Source organism: Spermophilus citellus (assembly GCF_964194105.1).
Source record: "Spermophilus citellus genome assembly, chromosome: 13".
NCBI lineage: Eukaryota > Metazoa > Chordata > Mammalia > Rodentia > Sciuridae > Spermophilus > Spermophilus citellus.
In genome coordinates this window covers 74,917,960-74,934,606 of record NC_138193.1, presented here as the reverse complement: position 1 = coordinate 74,934,606, position 16,647 = coordinate 74,917,960, and the positions used below count along the sequence as shown (strand labels likewise).

The 16,647-nt window shown below is 33.5% G+C and overlaps 1 protein-coding gene across 13 annotated transcripts in view; it reads right to left on the bottom strand.

Moving 5' to 3' along the window:
• NRXN1 (neurexin 1) overlaps positions 1–16,647 on the bottom strand; it is a gene marked incomplete at its 3' end in the record, with an annotated part of 1,087,855 nt that overhangs the window by 555,288 nt on the left and 515,920 nt on the right. The gene's annotated exons all lie outside the window — the stretch shown is intronic.

Sequence of the window (16,647 nt, the reverse complement as noted above, 5' to 3'; positions counted from 1 at the left end):
TTATCATTAATTTGCAGATGTGGAATTGAAGGCTTAGAAAACTAAAATAACTTGTCTCAAGGTCACACAGCTGAAAAAAAGGCTGAGTGTCCTTTCAAGTCTGACCTCTCAAAGTCTGCATCATTCTCCTGCATTGTTCTTCTGCAAGCTATGAGACCCCTTGCTTAACCACTGGACTTCTCAGCTGCCCCATATCGAACTGAAGGAGGTGGGAAAAATGTTCTTTGGGATCCCTTCCAGCTGGCTCTACAGAATGATCACACTGTTAGGAAACCGTACATACACTCTGCATAAGACCTGGCAGAAGAAAATCTTTAAGTAATACAGTGCTCTACCTAGGGATGCTGAAATGGCTGTTACTGGGGATGAGTAGAGAAAAAGAGGCCATCTATTTAGGACCAGTTTGTACTCATAATCACTAATTTTATGAGAACACTCAGCTTCTAGTTATCTCAATATTCCTTAAGAGACAAGATAATCTATCTGATCTCTACAGTTCCTTTAGAATATCTAATTTTCACAGATTTGTACAATATATGGAATTGTTAAAGATGGCATAATTTCTGACTTTTTAAAAAATATCTATTTTTCAATTAGAGTTGGACACAATACCCTTATTTATTTATTTATTTTTGTATGGTGCTGAGGATTGAACTCAGGGCCTTGCACGTGCTAAGTTAGCGCTCTACTGCAGAGTCACAACTCCAGCCCTGAGACACCACCTGGAACCCCTGGACTCTCTACATAACCCTGTTGTAAATCACAGAACTCATTTCTCCCCTCAGAAAAAGGGATCTTGATCAGAAAATCCAGCAAAGATTTTTAAAAGTCATTTGCAAATAACCTTTTACTTTACAAATTATATTTGTTGTACAAAAATGATTTTGTAGCTGATAAGCTAAAAACTATTTTTCGAGAACTTCATTTTTTAATGTATATCAAGATGCACAGGTATTCAAAGCCACCACTCTTTCTATTATCACCCCTCTAGCATCACTGCCTGCACTCCCTTGAGGACAACATCCAAATACATAGACCCTCTGCTGAAGATGGTAGGCTTTTTCTTCGAACGCCATAGGAATTGTGCAATGCATTGATTTCCCTTATTTTCTATCCATTAGGGAACCAAGATTTAGGATTTATACTAAATCTTTCTACAATTTGATACTTATTTTTTTTCCTGTAAAATTTGTACATTGGCCTCCCTTCCCAATTAATTATTTGTACTCTTTTGGGGAATCACTTTAAATTCAATTTGAAAGTTTGGGGAACAAAAATCAATACATGAAATTACTTAAGGAAGAAAAGCCTAACTTTCAAGAGATGTATGGTAACTAATTCGCCTCTCCCATTCTTCAGATAGCTCTATATGAGGCGAGTTGATGTGCTTCAGTACTCCTGTTTACTGGCAGAGCTAAAGGAATACCTGGACCCTAATTTATTTGGGACCTGAATAACATTCATCACATAATTTTCTTGCTAAAATAAGAGATCATTCTTTGATCTCTGCACCTTTCCCTATTTCTTCCTATTTATAAATATACAACAATACTGCTCTAAATACATTTTAAACAGTGGCTAAAACAGGTGTGTTTTATGCATATTTTATTACATTTGGTTCATATGTAGATTCTCACATATTTCAAGGGACAGAAGCAGGCAGAGTAAAAAAAAAAAAAACACAAAACTTGAACTTGGGTAAGAGTCATACTAACCTAGATTCAAAAGCAGATTTTGCATTTTCTGGTTGCCTACACTTAGGAAAGTTTGTTAGCTTCTTCAAGTTTCCCTTCCATCATCCCTAAATTTAGGATAATACCTGTCCTACTTCAGGATTTTTTTTTTTTTTTTGCAAAGACAAAGGGAAATAACAAATCTGTTGTATTAGTTATGTGCCTAGTACTTTGTGTAATTTTAATAAATATTAGTTTACTTTCCCTGCCTTTATAAAGAAATAAGGTAAAGAAAAGTGTATAGGCTGTGCAAACCACCAAAGGATCTACCACTCAACATTTGATTGTTGAAGATACTGTATATTATATAGAGAAATGTATACTGAAAGGAATATACATAATTTTTATTTAAGCAACATAATACATAGTGTAATCTTTAGAAATTAGGCCATCCAAAATTCAGGTGTTTTGGAACAATTGCCATCTTAGCTTGAGAGTTCACAGTATTTGCTTTTTGATATTTAGTTCCCAAAACATTCACCATTAATATGAAAATAAAATACATTTGCAAATGAATCTGATATTCATCAATAAAGACTTTTTAAATCTTTCGAAGTAAAACAAGATGCTTATAATTCTACATCCATTTTTATAGGAAATCTTTTGTGCAAATGTTCTATGAACTAGCTAGTCTGGTTTGTGAGTATGGGGTGGGAAGTGGTGACAATAGAGAAAATAAAATAAACAAAGGAAACTTGGAAGTAATGCAAGTAGAAAACTCTCGGAGTTGAGTTTTGTAACTGTCTTTGGAACTGAACGATGGATATAGCTGAATAGAAACTTTGGAAACCCACACCAGTTATATTTGAATTTTTGAAATATTTAGATGTGTGTGACGAAAGGCAGAAATTCATCTCTCTACATACCCTTAGGTAGCTATCTCCCTCTAGTGGTATATTTTAAAGATGCCAATCCATGTCTATCAGGCACACAGTCTCTTCAACACATTAAATGTAAATAATTTCTGTCTTACAGCACTACCAAGTTATTTCAACAGCTAATTGAGCATGATAATTCTGATGGGTGTTTCTGCAAAGCTATCACCTAACAAACTGCATAGGTAACAGGAGCATAGAAATTCATATAATTTGTCTTCTGGAAATGATCCATTTACTCTCTCCAATTTATTAATAATAGGTTAGGTCTTATTACAACCATCTGTTTTAAAGATTGGCATCAGTATGAACATGGATCCTTAAGCTTCCATAGTTCTGATATTAATTATGAAAAAATACTAGCATCACTTTACACATGTAAATGGTTCTATATTTATGCACAGATACTCAATTTTTTTTAGAAAATTAAACTGACTGCAGCACTATAACAACTTAGAATTTTGAGATTTTAAAGTGGAATATTCCATATTTTATCTTTGGTTTATCCTATGTAGTTACTCCTATTTATTATGGGTACTATTACCCACATCCTATTAATTTAGTTAAAAAGTTATTGTACCAAACACTGATATGAGCATTAGGAATGCCTCAACTCAGAGTCTGAAGGAACTTATATCCTAACAGATCAGGAGTCAAAACACTATTTCTGTAAAAGACCAGATAGAAAATATTCTTGGCAAGCCTTGTGGTCATTATTGCAATTATTCAACTTTTCTCTTATAGTGTGAAAGAAGTCATAGAACATCTGTCAACAAATGTGTGTGACTGCTTATAAATAAAACTTTATTTGAATGAATGACAGCCTGTGGGCTGTCATTTTCAGGCTCCTAAACGGCACACACAAATAAACAGACAACTCAAAATTTCCTTTCCCGTAAACTTTTACATCGAGTATTAAATGAATAATAATAGAAAAATAGTTAAAAGTTTCAGAATCAGAAAACCCGAGTTTTAGATTCATCATTAACTCTACATAACCAGAATTATGCTAGTTGGTCTAACTTTTATTACTCAAATAAAACAGAAATAAAAACTGAAAGAAATTTTAAAAGTATTGAGAAGATTGTAAGATCAATTGTAAGGTCCCTCTACTACTAAATCTAGAATGCATTAGTCTCCTTTTCTTTTCTGCAAATTTAGAAGCTTTCATTAAAAAGCTTGATGTTTGTGCTTGTGTGTGTGTGACAGACACTGAGAGACAGTGGGCAAAACTAGGTCTTTATATCTACTTTCCCAGGTAATAACAAGTTTTATTTGGCAGTTGACTTATCCTGTGGTGGGAGGCAGGACCTTGTGGGAAGCTGGAAACAAGCCCTGTCATGGTGACATGATAGGAAGAGAGAGAAGCCCTGGAAACACAAGAAAGAGCTATCACTGTTTGATGCCTGAGTCAAGGTTCTTGGCAGCAGCACTTCCTATTTGTAAATGACAGGAGGATGTATTCCTCATGCCCTTAGCCTGCCATTTGACTTTGCTGTTAGTTTTTTGTTTTAAAATAATTACTTTAAAATAATCTAATGTTTAAAAAAATCTTAAGGGACAGAAACATCTCATTAAAGATTTTTATTTCATCTCTCTTGATTTTTAGATATTAGGCTGGAAGTAAAATCTTTTTGCTTTTATTTATGAGTCAGCTTTTATTTATTTATGAAAAATTTAATTGCAAATTAAAATTGGATATGTAAATCACACTTCCAGATTCTTCTTTTGCTGCTCTCTTACATTATTACGGGTACCAAAGCTACATAATTTGTGGCCCAGTGCACATTGAAAACATGGAGGCCCTGATTTCCAAAAGCAAGAACCTCAATATAGTGACAGCCAAGTATTAAGCCGACTAGCAGGCCCTTCTAGGTATAGGGGCCTGGGTCACTGCACACGTTGCACATTGTTGAAGCCAGTCCTGAAGCATCCTTTAGTAAGTTCTATATTTGGGAATGTGCAAACAAAATCCATCATTTATCCATATAAGAGGCACAGTATAGTCACTTTCCCCTTACTGCCTGTGTTTAATGACAGTAATGACATTCTCCAGGATATCAGAGAAGCTGTCCTCAGCCTGCTTTGCTGGCCAGGCCTGGTGCCAGTCACCAACTGGGCTTGGTGACAGATCTATGTCCCAAGAACCAGAAGACGGAAGACCTGCTGAGCCCTGTAACTTCTCCCTCTCTTCCCCATTTCTGCTCAAGCTCTTCTAGGTTTAACCAAGGATATATTAACGAGAAGATTAAGGATCAGGAATGTCCTCCTACGGAGATAATTGCCTTTCCTTTGCAAAGAGACATTTATAAAGACAGATACATTTCTTTACACTAAAAATACTATCATTACCCTACTTACATGTATGATTGAACGAATGGTGTGACCCTACTTCGTGTACAACCCAGAGAAGTGAAAAATTGTGCTCCATTTGTGTGCAGTGAATCAAAGAACATTCTGCTGTCATGTGTAACTGATTGAACAAATTAAAAGTAATACCAGGAAAAGCCCATCCCCAATTGTACAGTAAGCTGAGGAAATAAAATAAAGGCACACATTAAGCCTAGACATGGCTGCTTTTCAAAAACAAACACTAACTATAGAAGAAAAGTATTGTATTAACTTTTAAAAATCCACTGGAGAAATTTTTCAGAGGCTGATTACATTGTATTAATTTTCATTGCCTTATTTAAATCCCTCCTGGGTTTTATCTACTTTCTAAAAAGTTCATATCTTGGTTGGGTGCAGGTGTTCCGATGGGTTTGTATCCTACCTCCACAGGGGGTTAGCTGTGTGACCCAGAACAAACTACTCACATCTGTGCATCTCAGTCAGTGTTCTTATCTGTAAGATAAGCTAAGAATTTTACAATATAACTGGATTGAATGCAGATTAATCATGAAAAACCACACCTGGTATACGGTAAGCTCTCAACTATAATAATGATAATAACTACTATTATCAATATTATGTTGTCTTTTCATTGAGTCCAAAATCTCAGGGAAAATATGCTACAACCTCTAGCTCAGTGCCTTGAGCATAATAACCATTCATCAAGTATTTGTTGAATGAGGTTGTTTAGATTTTGAAGGATTTTTTAAAACAGAATATGAAATATCTCTTGATTTTAAGTTAAGCCAAAGAGTTGATCAACTTTTAGTGCCTTCATTCATAATGAATGATCAATACACAGAGACTGCTGTCCCCTTGTTCTGGTATTTAAAAGCATGGAATCTGATAATTCCTACTGTTGGAGAACATGAACAATTTACTTAGTTGTCTGGATAATTATTTCCACAGCATTTTTGTTCAGTTGTCTTGAAAATAACTTAATAACACAAATAGCCGAAGAGAGCGAAATGACCTGAGGCCAGCAGTTGGTAACTTTATGTGCAAAGTAATTAGTTGGCTTAGGAACTGGGGGAACTCAAGGCTCAATGAGTATTTAATTATGAGAAAACACGGATCATATCGGTAAAAAGACCTGGCCTTGGAGAGCTGTTAAAACTGCCTTCCAGAGACTTGTCCACCATTTTCCTAAATTATAACCTTATTCAAGTATGCAGAGAATAAATTTCAGCATTTTAGATGCCTCACCTCTGTTCCATTTCTGGCTAAATATCAGAGCTGTAGACAAATGAACAAACTAGATTTGAATGATCTACCAAGAAACTTTTGGTCTGTATAGATTTGACATTGATTGTACCCATTTATGACAAACCAAGATAAATATTTCTGATACAAATACATTTCAATGTGAAAAGCATACATCTTAAGAACTAAAATTTACCTTTCAAGAATACATATTTACAACACAGTAAAAATGGACACAGATTAAATAAATATATTACTACAAGAATGTTTTAATAATAGCTATCTTTAAATCTAATCTAGCTCAACTGGCAAGTTTTGAAAGAGGCATAATATAATAAGTCTAATATAATGAAATAAAATTTGGACTGTGATTTTATTTTAAGGAAAAAAGTTCATTTCCAAGAAATGCTTATCACATAATAAGATAGATAACCAGTATAAATTTAACTATTAAAGAGTTAATGTGCTTATTTAATCAAGCATTATATATAAACTGAAAATGTATTCAGTATCACTATAGTATGGAAAAAGGGTTATATTGATTAATATTAATATATAAATGTGACTTGTACAATATCTACACAATGCCAAACTGAATAAAAAAGCATATAGATACTAATCATCTGAATACTTATGAATACTTAAACTGATATTCCATTAATTGTCAGGGATTATAGTAACAAATGCAAAAATTATTTGATGAAATGTATGATTCCTTGTCTGTATATCTATCATAATAGTTATATAGTTATTTGCATGGAAAGGTGAAGAAAAAAAATATATATTTTGCATAATACAAGGACAATGACTTCACTTGTGTTTTACTTTGCTTATTAAAACAAGTTGAGGATCATTAAGTATGAGACTGAATTCACATAATTTAGCACACCCTCAATTGTTTGGAATATTCTAAAATAAGCTTTTTGGAAATTAAGGAGAATAGTTAAAATAAATAACTAAGCCTAAGTTCTTGTCTTTGATTTAATTTTTCCCTTCTTTACTTTTCACTGGGAAGCCATAATTACACTTAAAAATCTACTTCTCAGTATTTTTGATAAACTGTGTAGAACGATTTAAGGAATATTTTGTCTTTAGAGTTGTTTTCTTTTTCAATGAAGGCTCCAGTGAAGGCTAAGGACATACAATCCATGAAAACATACTTGTATCCTTCATGTAAGAATTATAATGATAATATAATGATATGATTTACTAAAACCTGATTTGTTTTAATTTTAATACTGTAATAACAGGTTGTGATAACAATTTTTTTTAAAAAGATTACCGTTGGCTTATTTACTAGGCTGAATTTCAGTCACTAACTTGAGTACTATGATTCCACTTGGCCATTTATTTGAGTAATTAAAAATACTGAATTACTTCTTTGTCTTTGAATCAAAATCTTGTGAAATGAATGGCTCACCTTACTGTCCAGAAATGTTCTAAAAAGATAATGGCCCAGCTAGAGCAGTGACAGTTATAAATCAAATCATAAGCAGAATTAACTTGGTTTATCTGAAGAGCCAGTGTGTGGAAGCCTCTTAGAGCTGGTCAGGCATGTGCAGGTTGCTGGGTGATCTTCCTATGGTAAGATGATGGTATGCTTTCCCTTGGGGGGTTATGATCAATGAAGATAACTGACACCTACAAATCTAGAAACATCTTGTCATGTATGGCTCTTCCAATCTGGTTGATTCCTCAAGATTTTGGTCACAGAAGATGCTAGTCAGTTTCCACTTAAAAATAACACTGAGATCACTGATGTATCGGGGTAGAATTCACTTTTGTACATGTTTCCTCCCTACTCTCTTTTTTCAACTACTTCAGTGACCTGGAATTGCTTTATATTACTTTGGCCTAAAATGTGAGATAACCAACAGATTTTTGAAATATGTATATTATATTCAAATAGAGGATGTAATGTTTACAATATGTTGCTTAAATTAAAGAACATGATACAAACACAGTTGTACACTATGACCCTATATTTGTAGGGTGACTTACTGAATTGCATTTTCAGGAAAAGTAGTTGAATTTATGAACACAGTATTTAGCAAAGTATTTCCAAAATCTCACTTTTTTTTCCCCTTTCTGTATGGTAGATTATACCCAGGGCTTCACATGTTAGTCAAGTGTTCTACCACTGAGCTACCTTCTCAGCACTTTTATCCCCCACCCCTTTTTTTTTTTTCTGAAACAAGGTCTTACAATATAGCTTAGCTGGTTGGCTTGGAATGTGCCATCATCATCCTTAGCCTCCCAAGTAGCTGGATTAGAAATGTACACCACCACACTAGGCTGTTTTTAGCTGTTTTGAAATGAGGTTTTTGTGTTTTGTTCATGTTATTGTAATCATTATCATGGTCTTACTTTTTACTGGTCTGCTTATTTCAACACTGTCTGTTTTCTAAGAGAATGTTCACATAATTTTATTAAATGATTTCTTTTTTATGTTTTCAACTGGGAACTTTTATAATTTATGAAACATTTATAACAGCAAGTTTTAGTCATCTCACTATAGGATGTAAATTTTATAATGTTTGAGTTTTAAGTTTCATTTGCATAAGTTACTGCCTTTTCTCTCAATGTCATGTAAAACATTACAGAATTCTTCAGATTCTTTAAAGGTACATATTTATTCACATTACAAATTTTCTGATTTCAAAGATGTTGATTTCTCTGTGTATCCGATAATTAAATGATGAGTTTTACTAGCTACCTACATTCTTCCTATGCAAAATGTAAAATAAATTGTTAATTCTTATTTGAAATGTACATTTCTAAAGTAATTTTAACTGTAAGTATTATCTATAGGAAACTGACTTTATAATTTAATTAATTTAATAGTAATATGCATGCAAACATTTTGAGTTTGTATTTAGATTGATCTTTGGGAAAGGGGATGGGAAGGTGAAAAATTCTCATTTATATGAATGATGCATTCAAAGAACAAGTAATAATAAACAAATAATCCAATAAACAAATAAGCACAATAAAAATAATAGTCATTTATGTACTTTGAGCCTTTCTTAATGAACTTTCAGGGAAATTATTTTCACAGTACTTTTTTTTTATCCATTTTGCTTTTGTTATCATTGATAACAAGTGAAAAGAATGTAAAAGAGTTCTGTACACTGAACCTTTCAATCCCCAAATTCTTTGGTGGTGGTTCCATGAATTTTCTCCCCCAGTTAAAAGAGATTTGCCCATTTCACTTATGTGCCACATGTTAACCGGTAATATATGGAAGAAGTTGTATTTTATGTCTACACTGAAAACATTTTTAGTCATATAACTTGAGAAAATTAGCTTTTGTAGGCTTGTAGGTCTTTGTAGGCCTATGTATGTAGGCCTATGTCCCCTTAAGGAGAGTGTGCTACCTGGTCCCCTGCACTAATGATAGCTGATTGGATCAACAGTGGGCATGTGCCACCAAAGCTAAAATATGTTGGGTGACTCAGGAGATGAGTTAATTTGACAACTCTGTCCAATGGGACAAGGATAAGTAGTGAATCTGCTAGATTCTTTTTCTAGGAGAGTTTCAGTACATAACACAAATAGAGCCATCAGCTGAGGAAACAGCAACTATAATAACAACTAGCATGCATAGGAAAGCAGAGGATAGGAACTATGAGGGAGAAAGCACCAATGAGCAAGTAGAAGATGTGGAAAACTAAAGGCTCAACAAAAGCAGAAGCAAGTCATTAAAAAGAAGAGTAGCACAGATGCCAGAAAGAGGGAGGACAATAAGTGACACAATGGCAAAACATTGAAAAGGGAGTTTTGGGTAACAGAGGGATGGCAAGATATCCTAACAAGTTAGAACAACACTGTGTGCTGAACAATCTTCCTGTTCTTGAACAAGGCCTGTCTGTGTTGTGACTGAAATTATTTCTTGTTTATATCACTGATTAGTATGTCCTTGTCGTCAATATTCATTACCTAATGTAACATGCATTATTCATTACCTAATGTCATGTTTTTATTTGTTTGATATTGAAAGAATTTAACCCAGTTTAAATTCATATAAAATGTTATAGAAACAATATGATTGTTCCCAAGTGTTGATCAGGAATGACCTTTAGGAAGTATTTTTAATAAGGAGATAAGAATGCTAAGCAATATGGAGTTCAAATGCTCAAAAGTATATAGTCTCTTAAATGGGTTAGAAATACCCTTTTAATTTCTAGTAAAAGTTACCAATTGGCTTAAAAAGTCCTTCCTTTGTATGTAATAGTATCATTCAGCCTAAAAGACTTTGACAGCATGACTCCTGAGTTAATAAGAAGTGAATTAAAGAGTTTCTGTTGAATCAAAAACAATTCTAAATTTTAGAAAAACTGAGGAAACCTAAGCCCAGAAGTTTGTATAGCTACATAAATATTTAAGTAATAAAATAAATTATCTAAATCAAAAACTTTTTTAAAAAAATTAAGATTCTTCAAGGTCTTCAAAATTTTTCACTTTCTGGAATTTAGATCATGGTGTTGTATTGAAGAACACTTGTGCTCCTACAGCTGGAAGCCACTTACCCTAGCTTTCATGCAGTTAAGTGGACAAAGCCATCACCTTCTGAATTACCATCTCATTCAGTAGATAGCAGATTCACACTCCTGCTTAGTGGTCATACAGAAAATTGAAACCCATGATCATAATATTTGTTTGTATATTCTCTGATTGGCAAGCAATTGATAAGGTATACATTATTAACAATTTCTTTTTGAGTAAAATTAGGAATTCTAAAATTGAAGAAAGATGTGTAATCTATACTTTTCCCCATGAGTAATACTTTAGATTACCACTGAACATTAATACTGTCCTAGGGATGAGAGGCTATGTTAAATTCAAGCTGTGGGGTACTGATTAGTCTGTTTCATACTATGGAAGTTAACTTTTATGACTTGAGTCATTACAGGCACAAAAGTAAAAGACTCAACGTTCCAAATACAGAAAAAAAAAATACTGTGTCATTTAAAGCTAATGAAATTCTAATCATATATCTTACAATGACGTAAGCTAAATGCAACAGGAAAAAAGCTTACTAATATCAAGGAATGTCTAATTCAAATTTTTACTCTTGATTTTCTGTATTCATTGACAATGTGTTAAAATGCTATCTACATTTAGAGGAAGGTGACGAGAAACAAAAGAAAGGGAAAAAAAACTGAAAAGAAGAAATTCAAAACAATGAATGAAGCAGTCAGTGTTTAGAAACCAGCTCTAGCAATGCAAAAAATAAAACTATCAGACCAATGTGCGGTGGTCTCATACACTGAATAACAACTGCTTGTATAAAAGAAAACTCTCCTCTCACAGAAACCAATAAAGGAATATCAAATTCATAATGAAATGTTTTATATTTTTTCTGGCAATTTCTATCCAGGCCGTTTTTACAATGCCAACACTCAACAATGAAAGAGCATTTGTTGAATCTGATCAACACTAATCTGGAATTGTGAATTACTTTCAGCATAGCTTTTTGCAGTAGCAATAAGGGAATGCTTTACTGAATAATAACTAAGCCTGGATTCAAGATGAAGTTTCAACTTGCATAAGGGTAATCTTTTAGAATGCTGCAACATTATATATTTCCATATAAGCAATCAGTAAACTGTTCACCCAAATAGAACAAAAGTCATCTACTTTTCAAATTGCCAGTGAGTATTTTATTGCCCCATCTATGTAGCCATCCAACTATGGAAGAAAACTGTACTCTTCTTTAAATTTTATGTAAATTTTAACATGTGGGTAATTCAAATATGCTTCCTTTAAATTTCATTCCAGTTTTGAAATTTTTCTAAAGATCATTGTCATGTCCAATTTACTTTGCTGGTTTTAGCTATTTTTGTTTTGCTTTTTTTTTTTTCTGTCAGAAATATATGAACTTGCTGGGTGTGGTGGCACATGCCTGTAATTCCAGTGGCTCCGGAGGCTGAGGTAGGAGGATCTCGAGTTCAAAGCCAGTCTCAGCAACAGCAAGGTGCTAAGCAACTCAGTGAGACCCATTTCTAAATAAAATACAAACAGAGCTGGGGATGTGACTCAGTGGTCAAGTGCCCCTGAGTTCAATTTCTGGTAAAACTCCCCCTAAAAAATGATCTCTATGTTTCATATTCAATTGCTGTTATATTTTTGCTAAAGATCATAATTTATAAAACTTTCTTTTATTCTCTTCCTCTGTATATATTTTCAATGAAAAACAACCACCACAAAAATAAGCTGTGTTTGTATTTTCATCTTCCTTTATTCCTTGAGTACTTTCTATCCTAGCTGGTGGACAGGCATTGACTGATAAATGCTTCCAAACAACGGATTATTATACATGATGGGGGGTAGAGGTGGATGACTTCCTTTTACTGCTCTCTGCTCTGCAGGCACTTCACAGCTGCTCTGAACTGAATATTTGCTTCATGTTAGTAAGCACCAGTCCCCAGAAATTTCCTCATATCTTCTTAAGTAGCTTGCCAAATGGCAGCCTGATCAAAGCAATCTAATATGGCTTAAGTGCCACTGGTTGACATTTTGCTTTCTTTTATTGCATTCCATTTTTATCAACATAGAAAAGTCAGTGATAACTAATATCCAGTTGATCTTTTCATTCTGGTAATAAAATGATAATACAAAGATCTTATTATCTGTCCCAGACATCCATCAAAGTACGTTTTCCAATAACACACTGCTCAGAATGTTTCTTATCAATCTCCAAGTCAAAAGTGAGGTTAAGTACTTGCCCTCAGATTCCCTTTTGTCTCCAGTACATGGGCACTGAAACACAACAAGAATTTGAACTTCAAACCTTGACATTTTGTCCACATTAATGTCATCTGGAATTTTGTCATTTCTGCATCTTAGATAAACTACTTTCTGTGAGAAGCCAAAAGGAGTTGGATGTTCTGCCTCCTAAAATAATGGTTTTAACCCCAGAGAATTTTTATTCTTCTAGGAAAATAAGAGGAATGAGTACAGGAGAAAGCAAACTCATTATAAATGGGGAAGTAAGAAGAGTGAATGGGTAGGAAGGAGGAGCAGGTGGGCAGAAGAGACTCATGCATAAGGTGTAAGGAAAGTCAAATAAAGCAAACAAGCAACTCACAGATCGTGAGTTCATTAAAATCCATTTCTCTATGGATGTACAAGTGGCCCTAAACCTTCCTGTGAGCAGAAGAATATTCTGTGATTATGCTATCATTTTGGAAAAACAAAAATTATAGAAAACAATTACAGAAAAAAGCATAAAAGCCTCTTTGTATCCAGTATACCAAATAGTTACTGAGCATTAATACTCAGCTACAGTTGATAGAAGCAATGTTAGTTTTCAAATTTTCAATGCATGTAAACCTTCAAACTTCAGAACACAAGATTTTTGAGGAATAACAGGAGAGAAAAAATTGAACTATTTAATCAAGCAGTGCACCACTAACAAGGCCAAATTTTCAGGAAAAGAAAAAAACAACATAGCCTAATCTGTTTGGTTTTATTGTTTGGAATTAGTGGGCTTCAGATTTGAAATTGTTTGGAATTATTGAGCATCTTGGTCTCAGAGTTACCAAGACATTGGGCTATGTTTTTTGGCAAACAAAAAGAATGCAGAAATAGACCAAAGGCCTGTGCAGACCCTGCTAATAATGCACTTCAAAGAATTTCACAAGGAATAGAAAATTCCTTTTGCATTCTTTATACTTTAAAAGACTTAATAAGTTCATTCACTACTATGAACCAAGAAAGAGGCTGTCAAACACTAACCTTTTCATGCAAATAATTCTTGAAAATAATTTGTTAATATTCAGTATGTTAGTATATATTTTTTATGAAAATTTTTATAAGTCTATAATTTTTTCATTAATTCAAACAATTTTCCTTCTTATGTTAAAAGAATGAGTCTTTATAATCATTTCCCATCTATCTTTATTAAAATTTCCTACACTGTTCAGGGAAGAAATTATCAGAGTTAAAAGATGGTGCCTCTGTTAGCAACTTTGATATAAAATTATTGAATCATGACGTTTATTTTCAATACTGGAGATGATGGAAGAGGCAAGGTTAATCTAAACGTCCCTTTATTCCTATCCTGAAGAGAGAGTCATAGATAACATATCTTTATTCTTATTTTCTAATTCATAAATTTTCAAAAATTGCCCTAAATATAATTCCAAATTGCAGATACTAAACATATTTTAGCAATGGTGTAAGCTAATGTATATCTGTGAACTCATACTGGTCTGGGATTGTGGGCAGACACATTTTGTTTGCAATCAGAAAGATCAAAACACCCATTTTGACTCTGGAAAGGCCACTATTCATAGAGATGGCTCATTTTAAAAAGTACCCTATCCATGCATGAAAACAAGTTTTTGACTTTTAAATGAAAAGAGGCTATCTTTCTTCCATTTAAAGATTCTTGATAGCTTTGCCTGTAAGGGGGGAAATTGTGGCAGCAAAGAATTTGAAAGAGACAGTCCCAGGAATTCAAAACTGTCCTTTTTCAGAGCAGCTTAACAAAGGGCTGTCTATGGAAGATTCTATCACTGCATCTAAGCTAGTGACACAGGAGTGGCTGAGAAAGAAACATATCTGCCATCTCTTCCAGTCCTGCAGGTTTGAATATAAGCAGTTACCTCCTTCTCATCCATTCTTCAATATCTAAAATTGGAGATCTGATACTATGTGTGTTTTACTTTCCATATCAAATACAGATGCCGTAAACTTGGGGGACGGAGAGTGCAGGAGGAGAAGATGACTGTAGAAAATGCTAAGCAATTTTAGGGTGAACGTAGGAAAATTTGTCTGAGAAGGTTTCTCTTCAAACTTAAATAATTGAGAGTTTAATATTAGCTCTCAATGTAAGATAATCATTTCTGTTATGGCTTATATATTTCCTGTGGCAATTTTCTTAAAGACATCAATTGAAGCACTTCATATTAATCTCACAACACAGCTGATATCATAATTATGGTACAATTTTTAGAGAAGGTGGTGTTATATAGTTGTGATTTAATAAATGTACATTAATCTTCTCAGTTTCAGGCAAACCTCAGACTCACAGAGAATACATATAATAAATCAGGCTTTCATTCAACTATGAGTTTAAATAAAATACAGATATTTTAAATTTATTTTTATTGGGTAGCAAATGCACTGCAGGTAGAAATGCTGGCTGATTTCATCACTGTACGTTAGGGTTGCCTTATTTGTTTTGCAAATTCCTACATTTCCTCAAAATTGAGTCTTCTTCATTAAAGTTCCCAACTACATCTGCTCACTATTTCCCAAGTAAGACAAAGGTAAAGAAAATGACAACATTACCTGGTCATTGAATGGTCTTTCCAGTGACTGCTGTCCACTTAAGGCATGTGCAGTCCTGTCCAGTTGTGCACTGAAAGCTCATAATCATTCATTCAATATTAAAGTAATTTAAGTATCACTCATATTCTTTAAAAGGGGAAACTTTAAACCAGCAAAAATCTTGTCTTCAAAGTTATTCTTCTGTAGACTATCCAGAGGAAAAACCAGCTCCCCTTAATACCAGAATCTCATGGCATTGGCCAAATGAGTACATGAGTCTATGAGGGTACTATTATGAGATATATATATATTTAAAGCCATTGATGTAGCAAGAGAACAGAATCACATTTGATTTGGTTAATTCATCAATTGTTAGTGTTTAAATAGTAACATTTTATGAATTTCATGATCTATGTTTAATGTAAATAAAAGAAAATAATATATAAGACAGAGGTCTAGAAAAGCATATTCCCCAACATTTTTTAAGATCAAGAAAATCTGTAGTTGCACTGAGGAGTAAATCTGACTTTGTGAGAGAGTATGTCATGAGTTGACATTTTGCCTACATCTACGTCTCAGAGCTGAAAATAAAGTGGATCATGGTGTAAGACTTGCAAAATGTGTAGTCCTTTTCAAAATGTGTAAAAGAGATAGGATTAAAAAGGAGATAAGGCATACTTGAAAAATTCCATTTGTATGGGAGTTTAGAGAGGTTATTTTCAGGAAATGTTCTGTTTCAGATGAATTTTTAATGCCTGGCATGTTAACTATATTTTGTAAAAGATTTAATGTCCTAATTCATTTACCTTTTTATTGTGATTGGACAGACTGACTTTAAAATACATCACTGCAAATGTGAGCTGTATGAATACAAATATGAGCATTTGCAATAGAATGAGTTTTATTAGAAAAATCGTCTTGCTTTCGCCAATTTAAGACCACCATTTTGTTCATCAGAAGACTTACTTCCATTTGGAAACACAGCCTAAAGTTTGGGAAATAAGTTCCATTAACTCACACTCAGCTTTCTTCCAAGGAAATAGAACACTGTTTTACCAGGGTAGTGAGTGATGAGAAGTTTATTAGAGTCATTTTATTAAATAGCTAATGACTTTGTGATCACTGGAGATTTCTTTATGTGGTCAGCAAAACCTGGAAAAGAAAAA